The sequence below is a fragment of the Ascaphus truei genome, chromosome 6 (assembly GCF_040206685.1).
Source record: "Ascaphus truei isolate aAscTru1 chromosome 6, aAscTru1.hap1, whole genome shotgun sequence".
Classification (NCBI taxonomy): Eukaryota; Metazoa; Chordata; class Amphibia; order Anura; family Ascaphidae; genus Ascaphus; species Ascaphus truei.
The window spans coordinates 19754385-19779893 of record NC_134488.1 but is presented as its reverse complement, the minus strand read 5'-3'; the positions used below and the strand labels follow the sequence as shown (position 1 = coordinate 19779893).

General features: G+C 45.1%; 1 protein-coding gene across 6 annotated transcripts in view; it reads right to left on the bottom strand.

Moving 5' to 3' along the window:
* CASZ1 (castor zinc finger 1) overlaps positions 1-25509 on the bottom strand; it is a 268349-nt gene that overhangs the window by 238501 nt on the left and 4339 nt on the right. For 2 of the 6 annotated variants that reach the window (XM_075603508.1, XM_075603504.1), the window contains exon 2: positions 678-826. The exons of the other annotated variants lie outside the window; for them this stretch is intronic. The gene's annotated coding sequence lies outside the window, so the exon portion shown is untranslated. The remainder of the gene's footprint in view (positions 1-677; positions 827-25509) is intronic. 6 annotated transcript variants of the gene reach the window in all.

The window sequence follows — 25509 nt, the reverse complement described above, 5'->3', positions numbered from 1 at the left end:
GAGGTACCGGCATCTACTTTGGAGGTCTGTATCTCGGGAAGCAGGGGGTCCCCGGAGCTGAAATTGACGGGGTTAAGCTCAGAAGACCCCCTGCTTCAATCCTACTGTATGTAAAAAAAAATTAAATATATATAATAATAAATACAAAAATGTATTGGATTGCGCTTTTAACATGACATAAAGTCTATGAAATACACAAGGGCCATTTCAAGGGCCATTGTTTTCACATATAATTAACTTTGCGGACAAGCGTTAACCTCATTGAAAATAGGATCAGTCACTGTAAAGTGACGTTATGAGCCTAGAGTTAATGGAGCCCTGGGTATGACTCGCACCAATACAAAGTGTGTGTTTACATAATTGCATATACTAACGCTGGGGTGGCCAACTCCAGTCCTCAAGAGCTACCAACAGGTCCGGTTTTCAAGGTATCCCTGCTTCAGCACCAGTGGCTCCGTCTTCGACTCTTCTTCAACTGAGCCACTCTTTGAGCCGCCTGTGCTGAAGCAGGGATATCCTGAAAGCCTGACCTGTTAGTTGGACTGGAGTTGGCTACCGTTGCACTAACGTGATTGTAAAATGTAAAAGGTGACTGTAAATCTATAGAACACACTAATATTTGCATTGTGTACTTAGAATGCAGGGTACACCGTGTTCCGAACCTGCTGTTTGCTCACCTGTTCTAAAGCAGCACACATTTTTTTTTCTCTCCCTTTTCTTTTTGGGGTCAGTTTCTGCAGGCGTTTTTTTGTTTATTAAACAAACACCTTTGTTGTATTCGCGCTGGGTGTTCCCACAAATGACATCAGAAAATAATGCAATTAGACTGTAAGGGGAAAAAAAAAATATGTTGCTTCATTTTAGGATTTTAATTAATAGCTTATAGTAAACTTGGGAGATTTCAACTGGGAGCATCCTTTAGAATTCAGCCGCAGAGTAAACAGGTTATTTAATGAATTCCACCTCTTTCTGACACAAAACAGGATTAACCAGACAATGTACTTTCTTGTTTTTCTATTCCTTTGCTTCTTTCTTGTAGTTAAATTAAAAAGGCTCGGCCTCTTCAGTGCTGGAGATGACCATGGAGTTCATAACCGTCAGTGAAAAATGCATGGACATTCGACCAAAATGTCCCAATGTCACAGGAAGGCACGGTGACACATTCGTTACCCTTAGTCCCGTCTAATAAACATGCAGGGAATGAGCTTGCTATTTCTGTTTTTGTTGTTGTTTTTACACAGGACTGAAGCAGGGGGTCTCTGTTAATTTCTTTCGGGGACCCCCTGCTTCCCGAGATACAGATCTCCAAAGCGGGGTGCCGGTATCTTGGCAAAGTTTAAAGCTCCCGCGTCATGCGAGCCAATAGGAAGCTGGAACTGATGATGTCATGGCTCCCTATTGGCCCGCAGGAGGCGGGGGCTTTGAAACTCCGCCACTATGTTATCCCTGCTGGCCGAGCAGAGCTGTTACCAGCACCTCCTACGGAGGTAAGTACCTTGGGAAGCAGGGGGTCCCCGGAGCTGAAATTAATGGGGTTCATCTCCGGAGACCCCCTGCTTCAAAAGGGATGTTAATTTATTTTTTATTTTTTTAAACAAACAATATACAGAGAAAGCAACACTTAGCACATGCCAATTGTGGGCAAGATGCAGAGATTGAGGACACAAGATTGCCACTCAATTTGGGCGAACTAATCAGAAGGCACTACCAGGCTCGTCCTCTGTTCCTCACTGGCCTGGGATACTACCAGCTTCACGTTATTTGTGTGGCAGTCTCGTGAGATGCAACCGAGACAAAGGTTGAAGTAGATATTAAAAGAGAGCAGTTTGCCAAATGAAAACATGCCCCACAATATCCGATGAGCCATGGGTGCGCAAACTGGGGGGCGCTAGATTTTCGTCGGGGGGGGAAGGGCGCTGCAGTTATAGACGTCCCGCGCTCTGCCCCCAGGCATTTTAATTAAATGCCGTGGACAACACAAGGCCTCAATAACACACTTGCCTTCCCTTCCTGTGACGCGTCGTCATGGTAACCTGGCGTCAAATGACGTCACGTTACCATGGCATCGTGACGTCAAATGACCCGGCCGAGCGGGGGGGGGGGGGGGGGCACGAGGCGCCGAGGAGAGCAGGCAGGGGTGCACACGTGGAAAAGTTTACGCTCCCCTGCCATGACCCATACTATCACATGATGAATGCCACAGAGGAAATCTCTATGCCAGGGGTGGCTAACTGCAGGCCTCAATGGTCACCAACAGGTCAGGTTTTAAGGATATCCCAGGTTCAGCACAGGTGACTCAGTCTTCGACATTCACATTACATGGCTGCAGTCATCCAGTGCAGCCCAGTTACACACATTCACTGCAGTACATACTGTATACACACCTACACCACATTACACACATGTACAAATACCACAACTTATAAGCGCTCAAATACAAGCTACTGTAGAACTCTTATGTTAGCCAAGTAAAAGGAATCATTACCTGCCAAGCAAATACAATCTAGTTCACACCTGGAATCCATAAATCTGCTACTAATAGTACAGATCTAGACCTAGGCTGGTGTACAGGTGTACACACTGCAGTACTTCCTCACTGTAAAAAGTTTAGGGCAGGAGTTGTCAACTCCCGTCCTCAAGAGCTACCAACAGGTCCGGTGTGCAGGATATCCCTGCTTCAGCACAGGTGGTTCCATCAGGGCCTCAGTCATTGACCACCATTATATCAAGTTATATCTATCTTGAGAACCGGGGAGCCGACGGAGGCCAGGGGACCCCAAGTCCTCACGTTGCTAAGGGTATTTTACCCGCAGTGCTTGATACTTGCAGGGACTGGAAACAAAACAACTGGAAGGATTTCTTCTGTGCATTTTAAAATGCAGAAGTGCTGTTTACCGTAGGTCTGAACAAGTGCTCAGGGAGAGCCAAGAAGGGGTAGTATTGTTTTGTTCTGGTAGTCAGGAGGAATAGAGGCAGGAGAGGCTTTGGCTGCGGATCCCACTGCCTGTAGATGTATGTCTGTTAATCTCCAACCCTTGGTAAAGGTGGAATTGCAGTTCTAATCTAAATATGCCCAAAGGCAATGCTACATGTTAAGGTAGCGCTGCTGTTTAACTTACGCGGATATGTGTTGGCTACACCATAGAGCAGGGGTAGCCAACTCCTGTCCTCAAGATAATCCCCCCCTCCTGCCCCCCAACAGGTCAGGTTTTTAGGATATCCCGGCTTCAGCACAGGTGGCTCAATCAGTGGCTCAGTCGCCGACTTAGCGCACAGACGGGGCCCATTTAATTGAACGTCAATTTATGGCGGTGTAGGTTGATGTTTGAGTCTTCGACTGAGCCACCTGAACTGGGATATCCTTCAACGTGACCTGTTTGGGGGGGATGGTCTTGAGGACTGATGTACCCCTGATGTAGAAGCGTACCAATCAAAACCACAACCCGCTGTGCGCACAATCCTTGCAGTTGCTGGAGTTGAGCATTCTGCTCAACTCACGTCCACACGCCCCCCCCCCACCCACCGACAGGTCAGGTTTTTGAAGATATCCCAGCACAGGTGGCTCAATCAGAGGCTCAGTCAAAGACTGAGCCTCTGATTGAGCCACCTGTGCTGAAGCAGGGACTGCCGAGCGACCTGTAATGAAGCAGGGATATCCTCAAAACCTGACCTGTTGGGGGACGGTATTATTCATTTTTTTTCCCCCGTTTTTCACACGCATCCACACAGAGTTATCCCCGTCTTTGCCACTATATGATGCAAGCTTTGGATCCTGGGGGATTCAGAGACTGCAAACACATTCTTAGCGTAATCATCCGCCCTTCAACAACAAGGAATGAAAGCGGAGTCCACCATCAAAAAATAGGAGGAGGTCACCGTGTGGGACTGATGCAAAGGTCAAATAAAGAGGTGGCCTTTAATAGAGAGTAGTAAAAAAAAGTTACAAAAAAAGGGCAAAATAAAGTTATAATTAGAAAAATAATTCCGCAGCAGAAGTGTAACAAGATGCCCCTGGTGGGAACAGGAGCCAGCAAACTGTTTGATATGCAAGGTGCGAGCCAAAATCTTACGTGTATTAAAAAAGCACGGAATGGGGGTTTCCGTGCGACAGGGCAGCAACGTGCATTTAACTGAATAACCCCCATTGTCTTCTAATACAGATTAGATCACAGCCCGGCGTGAACCTGTGGGTGTGTAATGTATCAGTGTAATGGTGCCAGATACCATCGAGCGCTAGCCACTGTGACCGCAGAATTACAGCGCGGGGTAACAGTGCTGGCGAAGAATGGAGAAGGGATAGTCACCGCGGCGATTAGCGGCTCGTATTGTAAGCTCAGAAAACAGCACGCAGAAGTCACGGTTGCGTATTGTTGTCGTAGATCAGGGGTGGGCATCTCCAGGCCTGAAGGGCCTCGAACAGATCACGGTTTTAAGGATATCCCTGCTTCAGCACAGGTGGCTCAATTAGTCCCTTACTTCAGACTGATCCACTGATTGAGTCACCGGTGCTGTAGCTGGGATATCCTTAAAACCTGACCTGTTGGTGGCCCTCGAGGACTGGAGTTGGCGGTCCCTGCCATAGATAGTCCTACAAGCATTTTTTTTTAAATCGGGAACAATATTTGATCATTTTTACAAACAAATGTTGGACTTCGGTGACCAAAATAAATACATGGAAAAGTGTTCTGAGGCTTTGGTACCAGTGGCAGCAGGCAGCCTGTAAAATATTCTTACAGTGCAGTGACATCCCCCCGGCATGAGTGGAGAGTAATTTATCCTGTTCAAGGTCTAAAATAGCAGAGGCATAAATGAAATGTCCAGCGTCCTCACATTTGCATTGTAAAACCATCCTTCAGCTTCCTCGAAATAAATTTTACTATTTTATTAGTGCAAACAACATGGCAATAAAACCCTAATATAGATCCTGGTAGCAAGGGGATGAGCGAAAATTAACAAAGACCAAACAGTGTCTGCTATTATATTCAATTACCTTTTTGCTGGAGATTTACATTCCCATCCCTGTAATCTTCCTACATTTGGCTTTCGCCCATTCCCGGCGTTCGTTCGCGACCTAGCCTACTCGGAGCTAAAACTTCCACAGAATGTCAAACTTCAGCACATGTTGTGCGAAGGGAATTAGAGTTCTGAAGACCCGAATTTGTGTTGCTGGTACAGATGGGATATAGCGGAGACTCATCCAATGAAGAATAAGAGGCCTTCCACCTTTACTCATGCCACCACAAACACCATTAGTAGCACCTCTGAGGTGACCTGTGCTGAACCCCAATATTCGTGGATCAATTACATTATTTATGCTGATTCATATATATTTCCTGTCTGTTTCAGTTTTTTCTGCTATTTTATCTAGGTAGTGTGTTGGCAACAGTTTTTGATCTAGGAAGGATATATCTCCTATATGTCTTTCTATTTGTATTTTATATTGTACTAGCTGAGAGACCCGGCGTTGCCCGGGATGTGAACCGTGCTCACACTGACACACACTGCTCATTGTTCACACTGCACACTGCACACACACACTGCACACACACTGCTCATTGGTCGCACTGACGCACACTGCGCACACACAGCTCACAGTGACACACACTGCACACTGCACACACACTGGTCACACTGACACACACTGCTCACTGCTCACACTGCACACACACACATACACAGCTCATTGCTCACACTGACACACTGCACACTGCTCACACTGCACACACTGACACACACTGCATACTGCACACACACTGCTCAATGGACACACTGCACACTGCACACACACTGCTCAGACTGACACACACTGCATACTGCACACACACTGCTCATTGGTCACACTGCACACACTGACACACTGCGCATTGCTCACACTGCACACAGTGCACACACACTGCTCATTGCTCACACTGCACACACTGCACACACACTGCTCACACTGCTCACACTGCACACACAGTGGTCATTGCTCACATTGCACACACTGACACACTGCTCATTGCTCACACTGCACAGTGCACCACACACACACACACACACACAGTTACAGACAATCACAGACAGTTACACACACTCACACACAGTCACACACACTTACACACACTTTCACAGTTTCAAACAGTTTCACACAGTCATAGACACTTACACAGACTTACACACACTCACACTCTCACACTGTGAAACACTTACACACACTGTCACACACAGTTACACACAGTCACACACAGTCACAGACACTTACACACAGTCACAGACACTCACACACAGTCTCACACAATTACACACACCAGCACCAACAACCGCTCCCCCCCCCCCCTCCTCCTGCGCAGGCAGCGGGGACAACGGTGGGGAGAAGGTGAAGCGGGGACCGGAGGGGCATCCCCCCTCCCATCTCACGTCCCGCGGCCTGTCACGCGGTGACAGGGGGGAGCCGGGAGCGGAGGGGCATCCCCCCTCCCATCTCACATCCCGCGGCGACAGGGGGGAGCCGGGACCGGAGGGGCATCCCCCCTCCCATCTCACGTCCCGCGGCCTGTCACGTGGTGACAGGGGGGAGCCGGGAGCGGAGGGGCATCCCCCCTCCCATCTCACGTCCCGCGGCGACAGGGGGGAGCCGGGACCGGAGGGGCATCCCCCCTCCCATCTCACGTCCCGCGGCCTGTCACGCGGTGACAGGGGGGAGCCGGGAGCGGAGGGGCATCCCCCCTCCCATCTCACGTCCCGCGGCCTGTCACGCGGTGACAGGGGGGAGCCGGGAGCGGAGGGGCATCCCCCCTCCCATCTCACGTCCTGCGGCGACAGGGGGGAGCCGGGACCGGAGGGGCATCCCCCCTCCCATCTCACGTCCCGCGGCCTAGGGGGGAGCCGGGACCGGAGGGGCATCCCCCCTTCCATCTCACGTCCTGTCACGCGGTGACAGGGGGGAGCCGGGAGCGGAGGGGCAAGAGCAGCACGTAGCATGTGGAGGGGGGGGGGAGCTCACCCGTCCTGCCGCTGCCTCACTCATCCTGCCGCTGCCTCACTGATCCGGCCGCTGCCTCACTCATCCGGCCGCTCCCACGTGGATGTGAGGCGGGAGGCCGCGTGTTGTGACCGCTCCCCCACGTGTGTCCCGGGCGCTCGCTCCGCTCCCCCGCTGACTGTAGCGGCGCCGGGGTGTGAGCTTGGGGGGGTGGGGGGGGTGTGAGCTTGGGGGGGGATGAGCTTGGGGGGGGGGTAAGGTGTGTGTGAGCTTGGGGGGGTGGGAATGTGTGTGTGTGTGTGTGTGTGTACACGGGACTCCGGGTAAGTTCGGGCACAGGGAGGGTGGGGGGTGTGTGGAAGTTGAGGTGCGGTCCAGCTGACGGGGGAGAGTGAGGGGCACCGGGAGGGGATTGTGTGTGTGTGTCCCCGTCCGTGTCCGTGTGTGTGTGTGTCCCTGTGTGTGTGTGTGTCCCTGTGTGTCCTTTGGCCCGTCACTCCGCCTCAGGCCAATGAGAGGTGTGCGGGGGCGGGCCAAGGGACCAATGAGATTTCCCCTAGGGACACCGGACATCCAGGCAGGCAGGCAGGCATACAGTGCTTTCACTAATATAGTATAAGATTTTGAATTATATAAATTGTGCTGTCAGGAAGAGCAGATAGTTTTAATTTTGTATACACTCTGCAGTGACATCACCACTGCTGGACTATAAAGATAAAGGGACAGACCACTTCAGCCTAGGACCAAGCTCCTACAAGCGAAACACGTAAAGTGATCTATCTACTCCAAGGGAGATCCTTCTGCCCCGACAACCTGTGACTACAGCAGCACCGGAGGTATCCATCCTCACCCAGAGGGGCGCCACGATCCGGAAGCGACATTACCTGCCAGATCAGGGGAGCCTGGTGCCCCCCGTCACACAAGGAGGGCAAACGGAGCGGTTTCCTTTTGAGACCCTGCTGTGGTCTATATGCGCTTTGCCTTTGGCAAAATTGTGAGTGTGTCTTTATTCTTTGTCTATTTTATATATATATATATATATATACAGGATCACCCTGTTTTCTCTCTGTATGAGAACTTCACCATCGAGAACACTTCACTACCACTATTTCCAGATGTCATTTTGCATCATGTGCGGCTTAATTCACTTGTTTTTTTTAATATTCATGGCTTACTACACAACTGTGTTGCACTACATTCTTTACATCCTTTTATCATATATACACACAGGACCATTTTACGCCCTGACGTTGATTGGCGCCTGTTGGAGGGAGCTGGAAAACCATTTGAAGGAGCTGCATGGGCCCTATAGGGTTGTATTGAACATTTTTTTATTGTATCACTACTCTTTGTATCACTAATATTTGGAATAGTAGTGTTTTACACCACAATCACGGCTGTCTTGATTACCTACATTTAGTATTGGGATTACATGTAAATATTGATGGTTGATAGTCACTTTCGAACTCCAATCAGGCAGAGTTTAAAGGTTACCGAGAGTCAATAGCTCTTATTCTCTGAAGAGTATATCAAGTTCTCCATCTTTTGCCATTTTTTTTCTTCTCTCTATCTGGGTCAATAAATCTGACTGGTCTGTTGTGGCTAATACTTCTTTTAGCAAAAGAAGTCTACCTTACATTTAAGAAACTGGACTGTGGACACCACACCAGCAGAGAACTATAAATCGTTATCCTGTTTAGTCCTGGATTTATGTGATCCCTAGTAAAGCCATCGTCTCCATTCTGACCATCCCTGCAATCACCCCTGGACACAAGCAAACATGGCATTACATTCAGCGACCCTTGTAAGGGCTATCAGCGTGCCAGCCTTCTTCCCACCATGATAAGCAAACAGACACAAGTATACAGCATGCTGCTCAAATAAGCAAGACATGACAAAAGCAGATTCTGACACTTGACATTGCTAATACCTCCAGTGCTGTGCAAACTAGTACCACTTTGAGATCTGGTGTCTCAAACTCCCAACTTCTTAGTAAACATCAGATCATACTGTATTTATAGGTTTCCATTCTTGGTTCAATAACAGCTCTGTGTAAGAGTAATGTGGAAAAGCGGAACACCGCAAAAAGGTCAATGAAGGATTCAGAGGAGGCTAACATATACAAAAATGTATTATTGTTAATTGTGAGAAGGAGGTACCGAATCCTAATAAGGCTTATTACCCTGGTCCTAGATGAGTCATGTCTGAGCACCAGAGCCATGATCACAATAACAGCTGTGTGGCCTGCTGAGGTAAAAGCTCAGTTCTCGAGTAGGTGATTCGCCAAATCTTTGTTCTCTCTTCCTACTTGCAATACCAACAACTATTGGCTAATACTGTTATATTATAAATATAATGCCATTTTCTACATTTGTGACATAAGGGAGCTGAATATATTTGTGATATTAAAGCACCAAACGTTGACATCTGAAAAGATAAGCAATTACCGGGTGCGACATCACAAGGCAAGATAACATTTCCAGAATTAGACAGGCGGCAAGATAACAATTCCAGAATTAGACAGGCGGCAAGATAACATTTCCAGAATTAGACAGGCGGCAAGATAACAATTCCAGAATTAGACAGGCGGCAAGATAACAATTCCAGAATTAGACAGGCGGCAAGATAACATTTCCAGAATTAGACAGGCGGCAAGATAACAATTCCAGAATTAGACAGGCGGCAAGATAACATTTCCAGAATTAGACAGGCGGCAAGATAACATTTCCAGAATTAGACAGGCGGCAAGATAACAATTCCAGAATTAGACAGGCGGCAAGATAACAATTCCAGAATTAGACAGGCGGCAAGATAACAATTCCAGAATTAGACAGGCGGCAAGATAACAATTCCAGAATTAGACAGGCGGCAAGATAACAATTCCAGAATTAGACAGGCGGCAAGATAACAATTCCAGAATTAGACAGGCGGCAAGATAACATTTCCAGAATTAGACAGGCGGCAAGATAACAATTCCAGAATTAGACAGGCGGCAAGATAACAATTCCAGAATTAGACAGGCGGCAAGATAACAATTCCAGTCGCTTTTGCCTAAAGTGGTAGCTCCAAGATCCTTTTTCTATGGACACAACTGCTACAGGCCCTGCCACCTTGTGAGGTGCCCCAAGTTCCATTACCTTCTAGGATAACCGCCTAGTAAGACCACACCTCAAGGACTTGTGCTCTGACAACATAGCCCTAACATGGCCAATTGAGATAATAATATCTCCATGCTTCAAGACCGGGCCACACAAAAGATGTAGGCTCTACTAGTCCTGATGAAGGTCCTAAATAGGATTGAAACATTGACACTAAATAATGTTGAATAGAAAGCACGGTGCCTAATAACGTACACATATATACCTATACTGTATGTACATACACACATATGGAGTCCACTGCCATCAGATGTATGTATGAATACTAGTAACCGGACAACCTTTCACGGCTCAAAAACACTCCATGCACAGTCACCAATATGATTCTTCTAGGCTACGTTGCCTGACAAGATAACATCACCAGGCCCCACTAACTGACAAGATAATAGCTGCAGGCATCTGCCCTTAAATAAATAAGACAGACCACACCATGGCACAGAGACAAAAAAGCAACAAAAGACTAAAGTTGAAGGGTTATTGACAAAAGACTCTTTTTTTTTCTAGTTTGGTTAGATGTTAGAGTTGCTCCCTCCTGAACGGTTTTCTCTTTCCTTTTTATTATATTTGAACAAAAGAAAGTTTGTTGTCAGAGTTTTGATATTTCTTGGTTCCTGTCCGAGTTCCACCTTGTTTTTTTTTTGTCTTCAGTGCCGCTCCACCCTGGATAAATAAAGTGTACCGACTGGCACCGACCGGCTGGGAAAGAAAATACAGCAATCTCGTAATTTGTGTGGTTTCTTTTTTTTTTTTACTGGGCTGGAGTTTTAGGCAAAGGACAAAAGGTTTTGTTGTGTTAGTTCAACTTAGAGTCTGACTCACTGATACAAATCAACTGAAACATACAGTAGGTAGATGGTGGTCTAGAAGCTTAGTTATTAGTTCTGATCTAGAACAACACAAACACAAGTGTCCAACCAGGCCTTCCTGTAGCAAGCAGACATATTCAAACATTAACTCAGAATGTGTGTTGATAAAAACCTTTGCACAGTATGCATTCAGCAGATACAGCACTTGGATATAAAACACAAACATTGTGCCATTTATATGTCTTGGATTTCTACCACATTGTTTACAAATACACTTAGGGCATCATTGTGATGCTCTTGAACAGGAGTGGCCATCTCCAATCCCCAAGGACCACCAACAGGTCAAGTTTTTAAGGATATCCCTGCTTCCGCACAGGTGGCTCAGACTGAAGCTCACTGGAGCTTGATAAACAGAAAGGAGAAAATTAAATGTCTCCGTAGGAACACTCATGAAAAGTCACACAATAACAGACGCTTGCTTGCTGTTTATACACATACATACTGTACATAGTCCTGCTCGCACAGATATGACCTCACATACTCTTTCCGTGGCTCACCGTCTCACTTTCACCACCACAACATCACCAGAGTCTGACTGAGCTGGTCTGAGCCGAACGGCTACACTGCAGCTGTGTGGCTTTGTGACCAACTTCTGGCAGAAGGTGTTATACACAGTAGGAAAAAGAAATGAAAGATAAATGCATAGATGTGAAGTATCTGAGCTCTCAAATCAAAGTGCAAAGAAAGCCGTTTCCCTGGAAATCATTCCGGTGAGAAACATTACAGGCGCAGGAGCTTCACCAGATCTGCGCTGATGGCCTTTATTTAATTTATTTTTTTTGCCGTATTTTGTTTTGTTTTACTTTAAAAATACTTCCTTTTGCCCTTTCCAACACGGTTGTTATTTTTAACATAGGATGTTCTGTTTAGGAGATACAGTATAAGCGGGAGGATAAAATGGAGCTCTCCCCAGAGCAGAGTGCAGGAGAAAGGCCGCCGTGCTTAACCTCGGGTGCTACAGGGTGAGGAAATCATGATTTCCAACACAAAAAAAAGTTAAATTTTATTTTTTAAAGAGCCGGGCATTCTCAGGAGCAAGATGCTAACATTTTATGAGTTAAACTTATATAGGCTTCTGGGGGGGGGGGGAGGGTGCAGCTTTAAACTAGAGCAGGGGCGGCCTTCTCCAGTCCCCAAGGGCCACCTACAGGTCAGGTTTTCAGGATATCCCTGCTTCAGCACAGATGGCTCAGTCATTAAGACAAACACTAATTGAGCCACCTGTGCTGAAGCAGGGATATCCTTAAAACCTGACTTGTTGGCGGCCCTTGAGGACTGGAGTCGGCTGCCCCTGGGGAGATTTCACATGGCCCCGCTCAGGTGCCCTGCACTTATAAACTTAGCTGAAAAGTAAGCTAATGGGCCCATAATCACATTTATTCTCTCCATTTTGTACGTTAATAAACAGATAAATTGTACACCCGTATATAGTGGATTTCATTATTTCCTTACACGCAGCATTGCTTTAAGCACATTGTTTTTATTTTATTTGCAATCCTGTTAACAATCTATGGGTGTATAATTTGTCTGGGAGCTGTTGGGGGCGGGGAGGAGTTTAAGAATTCCCATGTCCGATATATATATATATATATATATATATATATATATATATAAAAAACATACATTTCCTTTGCTGCTATGTCCGCTGCAAGATTGCTGCATAAACTGCTGGCAAGATACACAAATGTAATTGCATCAGTTTTGCTTTGCATCATCCTCATGGACAAAGCTACACTATGATTTCCTAGCCCTCTCGCTGGTGGGTGACTGACTCTGCATCTGGACTCAGGGAAAGAACCCCGAGAGATCGAACGCTTGTAACACATCCGCTACTTGTTGGTCCAATAAAAAGGTATCACGCCCCCTACTCCCTCTCCCTCCGTTGTTACTAACTGTTAAGCAGGATCTTAAACATGAGTGGTACAGTATACAAGGAAAAGACATCTCCAACGTATTCACCATTGGGTCAAAATGCTTTGTGCTGCATTTTAGAAAGATGTGGTTTACGTGTATGTCAGTACCCTAAAAACAAAAAAGAGAGAGCGTCTGATAAAATAAATACATTTTATTACTATATATATATATATATATATATTAAAAAATTAAGTAGTGATACTCTAGGACTGTAAATGAAAAAAGTAGATGTGCCTCAGGTACCGTTACACCAGTACCAACAGGTCAGGTTTTCAGGACATCCCTGCTTCAGCACCGGTGGCTCAATCAGTGGCGCAGTCTTTGACTAAGCCACTGATTGAGCTACCGGTGCTGAAGCAGGGATATCCTGAAAACCTGACCTGTTGGTAGCTCTTGAGGACTGGAGTTGCCTGCCCCTGCGTCACACTATGATCACTGTTTGGAAGGTTACCCCTTCAATTGTTGAAACACATCATATCAAACATGATATATTGGACAACTAAGCTTGGTAGAAAAAGGAAATGGAAGAGTCAAGTACGGAGGTTAACGGGTTAACTGGACTCCATTTGCTTCTGCATGGGCCTGCCACGCATGGCACACCTTACAGATGTCCTGAATTGACTTTTTGTCCTGTGCTTACCATGAAAATGGACCAGCATTTAGTAAACACGAAGGGAAATATATTCGCCGGCTCTGCCATGGGTAGTCCGCCGGCACAAAATCGCATTTGGTATGTGTCTACTCTCGTGGGGGGGGGGGGAGGATGTGTTACCAGGCCCTGCCACAGCAAGGGTTAAAAGCGAACAGTAGCGCGGATGTGGGATCACGCCTGTGCGCTCCATACACGACATGGGCATGCCCCCTGCTCCCTCCACAAAATCAGTGCGAGGACGTTCCCAGCTGCGTTCTCATGAACGCTGCGTTCAGGGGAACTTGTAACCACAAGACAGAAGCACCTTGGCAGCAGTAGCAGAGACTTGGAAGGCTGCTGCTGCTGCTGCAGCTGCTGCTGCTGCTGCTCCCGCCACTGTTTCAAAATCTTTCCAACACCTTTCTTTTTCTATAAAAAATGTTTTTAAGAAGTCAATCTAATTAGATAAATCCTTTAAGCGCGTGGCCTGCAGTTCGTCATGGAAATTAACCTCCCTGAAGATCAGAGTTGCTGAAATAAGAAACGCCAGGTTTTTTGGCATACTACGGTGAAATCAGAGACGCAGGACTGCCTTTAATACACACTCACTTTCATAAACTTGCCACATTTCATATCTTTCTGAAAAGCCTTGAAATCTTCCCCCCTCCCCAATCTGATATTGCTGAGCATATTATCACCCTGAGATAAGACCGATTCGCTCCAAATGTTTATGACCATTAGACACGAAAAAAAGAACACTTTATTCAGTATATATATATATATATATATATATATATATATATATATATATATATATATATATATATATAATATCATACACAACAGACAGCTAAAAATGTCTTTGAGCATAAAATGTTTTGCATTTACACAAATCAGCCCGGCATTTTTTGTTTAAATGTGATACACAAATATGACAATGAAATGAGTGCCCTGTGTGACATGCGTTTCAGAACTGGGGTCCGCAAGGAGTCGTTCACGCTCTTCCATTTGTGCTAATGTAATTAGGACAACTGCCTATTACATTACAAAGTCACTGTCACTTCCTACACTGAAATCACAGCAATGAACACATTTCACCAAAATCTGTATGTGCTAAATGCAAGTTTGCCAAAGCAGGTCTTGTACAGGATTGTGAAGAGCCTGCTCTAAGCACCGGTTTCCCCGTGCAGTGTTAGTATTACTGCACAAGGCCGGGCCATTAATGTCACAGGGCTTATTGAGTGTGGTACAGCTGCTGTAAAATAGTTTGGAGTGGTCCTCAGACTATGTTTTTCAAAGTGCAGATTAAGGCCCTACCAGATTGAAACTCCCATTGGAGTCAATGGAAGTCTCCATGCGGCAATGCCCCGATAGCATGTATGTGATATGAAACTGTTGCAGACGGTGTCCTACCTAAAAAAGCACTCCCCCGATACCAATGCCCAATTTTCATCATTTTTATTTAACGTAATATGTATCAGTGGTTGTACTTTAGGTTTTGTGCTGGTAGAAAACGTTTGCCTAAGGCTGCGCTTATAGCGCCATTGCCGGCGACAGCGACGTCATGCTGCGGTTGCTGGAAAAATAAAATTGACTTGACTTCCAGCGACCGCGACGTCGCTTCGCGCTTAGTATAAGCGCACGCGACGGCTTCAATACATTTGTTTCGAAGCGACGTCGCGTCGCTGTCGCCGGCAGTATAAGCGCAGCCTAACTTTCACAGCGTTCCCCCACTTTAGAATGATCATCGTTAACGATATTGGAAGTTAGACTCAGAGCGGTCAAGGGTCCCTCACTCTGAAGTGTGAGAACAGGCCTGACATAACGGATGTTTGCGTGAGACCCCACCTCCCCTTCAGAGCAGAGGATCCGGTGCCCATACTTGGCGTCAGTGGCACGGTCATGATATTGGGGGCATGGTTACAGACGGCGTCACAGAGTCTCCCTGCAAGGCGAGATTGATCTCATGCTGCGTGAGACATAGTCCCAAGAGTGCACCAGACCAACGCAAATTGCGTGAAACTTAACAGGGTTGCAGAGCAAGTTCGCCCTCTCGTTGGCAAAGCCTCCTTCCCTTTCCTGAGGCTACTTCAACCACTAACTTTTTCCGACTACAAATCTTACTACTACCAAAACGTAAGGACAAATGGAGGCACACAGTGTTATTGATAGAAAGCAAGTTGAGTACGGACTTCATTTTTGGAGTAGGTGAGAACGTGTAATGTTTCAGTGACACGGCCCCTTCCTCAGACAAATCCACCCATGCTCAGAAAATGAAGTAAAGACACAGCAAGTGGGTTTGCACCAATAACACTGTGTAACTCCATTTTCCCCTACGTTTTGTCTTTGGGTTTGGAGCACCCAGATATCGATGGGTTAGAGCAGGGGTGCGCAAACTGGGGGGCGCAAGATTTTCTGGGGGAGGGGAGGCGTGACGGTTAGAGGCCCCGCGTCTCCCCGAAGGCATTTCATTTAAACGCCGGAGATCGCGTAAGGCCTCTGTAACTCTACTTTCCTTAACAGCGAAGTGTCGACATGGCAACCATCGGGGTCACGTGATGTCGCGTTGCCATGGCAATGTGATGTCACATGACCCCGCTGCATCATATGATGCCACAGCCAAGCAGGGGAGGGGGGGGGGGCGCGAGCAGGCAGGGGGGCTTGAGTACTGCAGTTGAGCACCCCTGGGTTAGAAAACCAGGACGATTTATAGAAGTAAATACTTGTGCTGTGAGAGAGCCATTAGTCCCTTTTCTTTATTGACGATTTTCATTGGGAGTTAGGTATAGAAGAGGAGAAGGAGGAAAGGACGGAAAATCAGACATGTAGATGAATGTCTCCACAAGGTTGTTTAGACCTGGTATAAACCATAATCAGAACATTGAGCAAGTAATGTTAGAAACAATGATCCAGGGGTCTCCCAGATGTTATGAGGAGGAGTAAGAGTTAGGAAGGGTTATAGAAGAGCAGGTTCTAGATGTAGTCCTGGCATATTCATAGAATCCATGGTCTCATGTTTGTAGGCAGTTAGGAAGCTGATCATTTTCCCCCCATGGAGAAAGTATGCCACACTCGGTCTTCTGTTTGAGTGACTGAAGGAAGGTCTTGTTTAAACCTATTAGATGCCATAGCACATCTTGTAGCCGTGGATGTGAAAGATCACCTTTGTGTACTGTATTTGTGTCTGTGTCTTTTAGGGCTTTATTTAAAAAGGAATGATAGGGGAAAAGAAATGTCCACGATTCTTTGGGTCAGTTTGTGGATTTGTTTTCTTTCATAGGGGGCACCAAGGAGGGACAAGCCCATCTGTCCCTTGTATTAAATACAGTTAGCCAAGACTTACTGTACTACTAGAAAGTTCTGCCTGGCACCTATCTTCTGAAAAACAACTATAAAGGATTAAAAAAAAAAAAACCTTTAGCACCCATTTTGGGAAGAATGGTTACTGTTTTACATCTCGGTTATAGGCAATATATGACACGGTCACACAACTCTCTTACAGTCTATATGATATGATGTCATTATAAAGCATGATGTCAAGTTAGTAATATATAAATGATCTTACAGTATGTACCAGAGCTAGAGCATCAGGACTGGCTCATTAGGTACTGGGGGAAATAACAGCTCTGTCCCAACATTAGGTGGGCCCTGAAGGTCCATACTGGCCACGTCTCCAAAAAATGATCGTTAGGCTCCCTAAATCTTGGATAGACTCAAGATAATCTCCCATGGTAGTGTCAGTATGTACGTATGTATGTACAGTATGTATGTATGTATGTATGTACAGGCATACCCGGTTTAAGGACACTCACGAGTAAGGACATATCGCCCAATAGGCAAACGGCAGCTCGCGCATGCGCCTGTCAGCACGTCCTGAACAGCAATACCGGCTCCCTACCTGTACCGAAGCTGTGCGCAAGCGGGGAGACTATAGAGCCTGTTACAAATGCGTTATTTACATGAGTTATGCATGTATATAACGATTGCAGTACAGTACATGCATCGATAAGTGGGGAAAAGGTAGTGCTTCACTTTAAGTACATTTTCGCTTTACATACATGCTCCGGTCCCATTGCGTACGTTAATGCGGAGTATGCCTGTATGTATGTACGTAATGTATATATAGTACGTATGTATGAGTAGTCAGACCTGTCTATTCTCACAGATCTTCTGTAAATCACCTGGATCTCCCAGTCACACGGCAGAGGGTTGTAAATCTTACACAACCCCCCATATTTCACAGCGGCCGGGGACTTCACCGTGGAGATGGGCAAATACAGTCCAACGGGAAATTTGCATATCTTTGCAAGTGGGACTTTTCGGGGACAACTCTGAACTTGAAATAACCAGCCCAATTTATTTTTTTCCCCCCCTTCGCATTTTGTTAGTGTGCGCTGGTTGGGCAAACCTTCACTTTCGCGGTCGCGGCCGGAAGAGAAATCGCTTTTTTCCCCCCTCAAATTATTATTCTTTCCGTTGTGAAAACTTTAGGTTTTTTTTTTTTTTTTTTAACTTTCTAAACTAAAAAGTTTGCAGAAACTAAAAAATACAAATAAAATAAAAAATTACATGTGATTTTGTTTGGTCGAAAGTAAGCTAAATGGACAATTTTCGTGCGTTCGTGCGGATTTGTAAGTAAAAGTATGTATGCCGACAAATTTCTGCGGGCTTACGAAGATTGACAAAAGTGTGCGCGAATGTTCGCGGGCCAAAATTCAACAATTTTGCCTATTTCTACATCCACGCCGTCGGTGCCTGGCCGCTAGGAATTGTGGGATACGCTTTCTCAGTCCTTGGCGGCTGTCACTCACCACCAAGAACCAAGATTATGTGCCCCAGACTTCCTAGCTTGGGCAGCGAGGAGCAAAGAGCAGGCACGTAGCGGGGAGAGGCAGAGCATGAGGTAAATCCACCCGCAGTTGCCCCCCTCCATTTATCCTCATCTGTCCCCCCTCTGCTGCCCGCTCCGTCCATCTTCCACCTCCCCTCCTCCTTCATCCACCCTCCGCGCCTCCTTCCTTTTTAGAGTGTAAGCTCTGTTATATATATATAATGCCTCTTGTGAGGCGGCCATAGAGCGTGCGACCGCGTTTTCAGTAGACAAGAGAATTTGTTTTTGTCGCGCGTCGGTCGGGTCACGTGAGCAGTTCAGCCAATGAGGGTGAACCAGCATTGTGATGTCACGGCCTCGCTGTCGCTGTGGATCTCAGGCCACAAATTACCTGGCCCACAGGAACATGCCCACTATAATTGAGGCCTATGATCTGTGCTTATATACATACTGTATCTAAACATTAGAGCAGCGGTGCGCAAACTGGGGGGCGAGATTTTTTTGGGGGGCGCGGGCGGTTGCAGAGGTCCCACGCTCTTCCTCAAGGCATTTAAATTAAATGCCGGGGAACCGTGTGAGGCCTCTGCAACCTCTACTTACCAGGGTTCAGCCAGCTTCAGGATGCGTGACCACGGCAACGCGGTGTCATGTGATGTCACGGTTGCCTTGGTAACGTGACGTCAAATGACGCCGCAACAGGTAAGGAGGGGGGGCGCACAATGGAGGAAAGCAGGCAGGGGGGCGCAGCGAAAAAAAATTGTGCGCTACTAGCATTAGAGTGTATCTGACAGTGTGCGTCAGCACTGGGGAAAGTTTTGGTGCAATGCTAAGTCAATGCTGTTCTGCGCAGCTAACACTTGCAGGCCGCACACTGCACTCATGACTCCACTCTACGCCATCTGACGGATTGTAGTACTTGCAGGATGACAACTCTGGAGTGCACGCATGTACGAGTGTATGTATTTAGGAGTGCACGCATGTACGAGTGTACGTATTTAGGAGTGCACGCATGTACGAGTGTATGTATTTAGGAGTGCACGCATGTACGAGTGTACGTATTTAGGAGTGCACGCATGTACGAGTGTATGTATTTAGGAGTGTACGCATGTACGAGTGTACGTATTTAGGAGTGTATGCATGTACGAGTGTACGTATTTAGGAGTGCACGCATGTACGAGTGTACGTATTTAGGAGTGCACGCATGTACGAGTGTACGTATTTAGGAGTGCACGCATGTACGAGTGTACGTATTTAGGAGTGCACGCATGTACGAGTGTGTGTATTTAGGAGTGCACGCATGTACGAGTGTACGTATTTAGGAGTGCACGCATGTACGAGTGTGTGTATTTAGGAGTGCACGCATGTACGAGTGTACGTATTTAGGAGTGCACGCATGTACGAGTGTATGTATTTAGGAGTGCACGCATGTACGAGTGTACGTATTTAGGAGTGCACGCATGTACGAGTGTGTGTATTTAGGAGTGTATGCATGTACGAGTGTACGTATTTAGGAGTGCACGCATGTACGAGTGTATGTATTTAGGAGTGTATGCATGTACGAGTGTATGTATTTAGGAGTGTATGCATGTACGAGTGTATGTATTTAGGAGTGTATGCATGTACGAGTGTATGTATTTAGGAGTGTACGCATGTACGAGTGTACGTATTTAGGAGTGTACGCATGTACGAGTGTACGTATTTAGGAGTGCACGCATGTACGAGTGTACGTATTTAGGAGTGCACGCATGTACGAGTGTATGTATTTAGGAGTGCACGCATGTACGAGTGTATGTATTTAGGAGTGTATGCATGTACGAGTGTACGTATTTAGGAGTGTACGCATGTACGACTATGTATTTAGGAGTGCACGCATGTACGAGTGTGTGTATTTACGAGTGTATGTATTTAGGAGTGTACGCATGTACGAGTGTATGTATTTAGGAGTGTACGCATGTACGAGTGTATGTATTTAGGAGTGTACGCATGTACGACTATGTATTTAGGAGTGCACGCATGTACGAGTGTATGTATTTAGGAGTGTACGCATGTACGAGTGTGTGTATTTAGGAGTGTATGCATGTACGAGTGTATGTATTTAGGAGTGTACGCATGTACGACTATGTATTTAGGAGTGCACGCATGTACGAGTGTGTGTATTTAGGCATGTACGAGTGTGTGTATTTAGGCATGTACGAGTGTGTGTATTTAGGAGTGCACGCATGTATGAGTGTGTGTATTTAGGAGTGCACGCATGTACGAGTGTGTGTATTTAGGAGTGCACGCATGTACGAGTGTGTGTATTTAGGAGTGCACGCATGTACGAGTGTGTGTATTTAGGAATGCACGCATGTACGAGTGTGTGTATTTAGGAGTGCACGCATGTACGAGTGTGTGTATTTAGGAGTGCACGCATGTACGAGTGTGTGTATTTAGGAGTGCACGCATGAACAAGTGTACGTATTGGGCTGCACGCATGAACGAGTGTATGTATTTAGGGGTGCACACATGTATGAGAGTATGTATTTAGGAGAACATACATGTGTTAGTATGTATGAGGCACGAGTAGATGCATGCCTCAGCCTTTGTATGCATGCCTGAGTGCAGACCCTGTTGTAACGTTCCTCTGCTGGATCGTCCTGCAATGGGCCCCTACACTCTGTGTCCCCCTGTTAGCCCTTAATACCCCATTCCATCCCTGTATGCAGTGTGATACTGTATTAGGTCACAGCACATCCAACGTGTAATATTCCAGCAGCAATACATCTTTAATATTATTATTAGTTATTACTTCTTAAGCCTCTCAGTTTTAGGGATATTGTTTCATTTTAACTCTTCTCCTGTAACAAAAGCTGGCCGTTTGTAAAGCAGGTATCCTGTCCACTCTCCATAAAAATAAATATCTCCTTTCTTTTGCAATTGTGAAGTCCTTTTGACACTCTAGTTTGCAATGCCCCCATATTTCAAATCTGTAGTTGTATTCTGCAAATATCATTTGCAGAGTATTTGTCGCTGCGGGAAATTAAAATGGAACCTGTCCTCTACACCCATTTATACCACAGAGGTTTCCACTGTAATAGCGGACAACTAAACAGGTGAAAACTCAGCAAACATTAACGTTTTGGAAAAACTGCAATGTTAGAAATGGATCAACACGATATAAGCAAAGTTTACTTGATGACTCCATTTTTGTTTATTTAAGGTACTCCTTACTTAACGATGACATGGCTAACACCATGAGCTTGTATAGCATATTCATTTGAAACGCCAGACCAACCTACAAATGATGTCTGTGCAATGGTTCAGACATAAAGGCACGAGAACAAAAAAAGCCAGTTGTCTACTTAAATATATTGGCCAATGTGTCTTAAGGAATTAGTAGTCATATATATGATTTTAACGCATAGTGTACCCGCTTAAAAGTCCCCAAACATCGCTGATTGAAAGCTTGAATCTTAGATTGTAAGCTCTTCGGGGCAGGTATTTCCTTTCCCATTGTCTGATTTTTGCTGCACTTATTGTATTATTATAATTCCCTGTACTGTATTCTTTGTGAAGCGCTGAGTAAACTTTTGGCGCTATATAAAGACATACAATACAATATAATCACTGGGCCCCTATTTCCAAAAAGGATTGATGTAATAATAACACTAGAATATTATTTATTTATTTTTTAAGACATTTTCTTGAATAATAAAAAAAAAAGACATTTTGTAAAAATGCATGATATGCAAAGTTAGCCTTGCAAACCAAAGAAATATTGTGAGCTTTAACATTGAATGGCATTTGCATCGCATTTCGCAGGCTGATTGTTCTCATGTGCTGTGTACACACACACACATGCATGCATAAAGTATATTTGTATATGCACATACACATGCATGCATAAAGTATATTTGTATATGCACACACACGCATGCATAAAGTATATTTGTATATGCACACACACGCATGCATAAAGTATATTTGTATATGCACACACACACACATGCATGAAGTATATTTGTATATACACACACACACACACACACACGCATAAAGTATATTTGTATATGCACACACACACGCATAAAGTATATTTGTACATGCACATATACAAATATACTGCATGCATGTGTGTGTATGTACATACACATGCATAAAGTATATTTGTATATGCACATACACATGCACGCATAAAGTACTGTATATTTGTACATACACACACATGCATAAAGTATATTTGTATATGCACATACAATCACATTACTGCAAGACGACATACAGCAGCATCGTTACTAAACCCAAGGTTGCAACATAGCTACATTTGCGGAGGAATTGCTTGTGTATTTTACAGAAAGGACTTTATTTAACTGATTACTTCAAAGTCAAAATTCTCCAAGGCGAACGCAATCAGGGAACCCGGGTCCTAGCAGAGCAGCTACAGTATATACCAGCGGCGTACGGGAAGCTGAGGCACAGAATAGAGATGTGAGGCGGGATCAGACTGACAGACTGTAGAGGAATTTGTTTGGGGACACAGAAACCCGCAGTCACACACACACACAAACGCAGGAGACCTTTTCATATGAAAGTACGTTGTGTCTGTTAAATGATGGGGAATGTGGATTTGGTACTCTTAACATCCAAGAAGATGTGCTGTGCTTTTTTAAAGCACACGTGAACACAAATCCCTTTGCTTCTGAATAGGAACAGCAGCATAATGCCCTGCGGGATTTTATTCCTACAACTAAGGGATTAAAGACCCCAAACTATAGAACAGCTCGACCATCTGATTTTGTTTGGGGTTTTTTTGTTTTGTTTTTCAAACGGTAAGTGTTTTTTTTCTGCTACGTAAAGGATTCTCACCTTACTGACAGAGTTTACATTCCTATGAGCGGGAGAAAACCAAGAGACAACTTTCACAACCACCAAACACATCTCCGTGTCCCTTTGTGGCCTTACTGGTTCACCCAACGCCGTTTTAAAGGGCCACCGCCGTCTCCTCCTCTCTTCCTCTTTGTCCTTAAGACTCCTCTCACCTTGAGGAGTGTTAGGATTACCCAGCATTTATACTCAATGCTCCTCTTTATTCCTTAAGACTTATTAAGAATGATAATGAGCTCCAAAGGACCGGCACGTCCCTTCTCCTCTCTCTCTCTCCCTCTGCCGCTCTCTGCCTCTACGTGCCTATTCTGTCAAAGGCACACAGGACAAATCAGACCCCAACAAAAAAAAAAAAAGAAAGAGAAAGAAATCTGACAATATGGATCAAGGACACTCGAGGATTTATATTCTATAATTCCACCCTTTCTTTTGTTTTTATTATTCCTCTTCAAATTTCTCATCCCCCCCCCCTCCCTCCCGGACTTTGACCGGGGGACACGAGGAGGCAGCCTGCCTAGAAAACCTCGTTAATGGGAAGCCCTTAAACGGCTGATTAATTTTAGCAAAATTTACGATGTTCTCCCTTCTCTCTTTCTTCCTTCCATTTAAGCTGCAGTGTTATGTCAAAGCGAGTTAACCTACCTTTCTTGGTGCTCTTACCTATCATGTCTGGCTGGTACCTTTATATATATATATATAAAAAAGGTGCAAATATTCACATGAAATATTGCACTATAAAGAGAAGTCGTTTTTACGTAGGTAAAGGTGTGCTCGGACATAAAAATATATAAAAAGGGAAGATATAAAAAGGCAGGGTCAGGCACACCGGCTCTTATTTGGGAAAGGTTTTAGAAAACGCGAAAGGAGGAGAGAAAGAGAGCCTCATTGCTAAAAGCTTCCTGTTCTGTTTTTTCCCCTTCTCATGATCACACTGTAATATACTCGTTTTCCCAACAGAAGCATATCGACTGAAAGTTTCACTCAATGGATATTAACACTGATGCTAACTGCTTATTTGTATTGAGCAGGACAGACAGGCATCAATTTAAACTATGCCGATTCTGTCGACACACACACACACACACACACACACACCGAGCTATAAATAAAACATGGGAAGGGAGATAACTTAAAATGTGCAAAACAGTTCATAATGTGCTCATGTACAGGACCCTTAAATAAGTACTGCAGGCTCCTGCTACTGAATTTGGCATGACCCCTTCTTTTCCACGGCGTCCTGATATAGACACGAGACGGTTAAGGGCTCAATTACAAATTGTGCTATATTCAAAGCCTAGTATTTCTGTTATTCTGTCCTTTCGTGGAGGCTACATAGATTTGGTCACTTTTCTTTTATTGCTGTCGGTGGTCCTTTGTTACCACAAATGTTTAATGTCACCCCCCCCCCACCCCCCTTCATTAAAACTATCTTTACCCCGCAAGGGGATACTAAAAGATGAAACACGCTGTACGAAAGAGGAAAAGTGGACCATATTTATAGTAATACATTCATTGTTTAGAGGTTATTTACGACACTAGTCACTAAAGATATTTCAGCAGAGATCTCCGAAAGACAAAATGCAGATATGTCACGTGTGTTAGGGAAGCATTCGTCCCGGTCATGTACTAAACAAGAAAAGTGCAAAGCTGGGGATATCATTTGCCCCGTGAATAGCCCTTTAGCAAGTGAATCGTCCATATGGATGGCTGGGTGAGCTAGGTAAAAGATTAGGAGCTTGAATAGGGAGCAGAATACACCTCACTAACAGGACGCACCAACCACAGACTGAGACAGCAATGCAACCTGTACATATAGACCGACCCCTGAAAATCCCGTCTACATTATTTCAACTGAATGGCAGCAGCAACTTGGCTTTTCTTGCATTTATTTATTTCCTTTTTTTTTAACTACGGCATTTGCATCACCCCAGCTTTTCTGTAAACGTTTCAATTACAAGCGACTAAAATTAACACAAGCTAAAACATTTTTTTTTTTTTTTTAAATGAACAAATTACTATGTAAAAGTTTTTGGAGGGAGAATTTCATCACAAATTCCTCCAGGATGCCTCCTTTTTTTTTTTCTGTTGTACAACTAACAACTGAACTCTTTGCTTACAGGGATTTCCTGCACCAGCCAAGCATTGCTTAGCTCTGAAACTGTGTGAGAATGACAACCTCCGCCTGTTTGAAAGCTGACACTACAGCTTTTAAAAAGAAAACGGGGAGAAAAATAAGCTGTTGACTTCTCGGTTAAAGTATTTTCTTGTTCTAACTCATGTTCTTG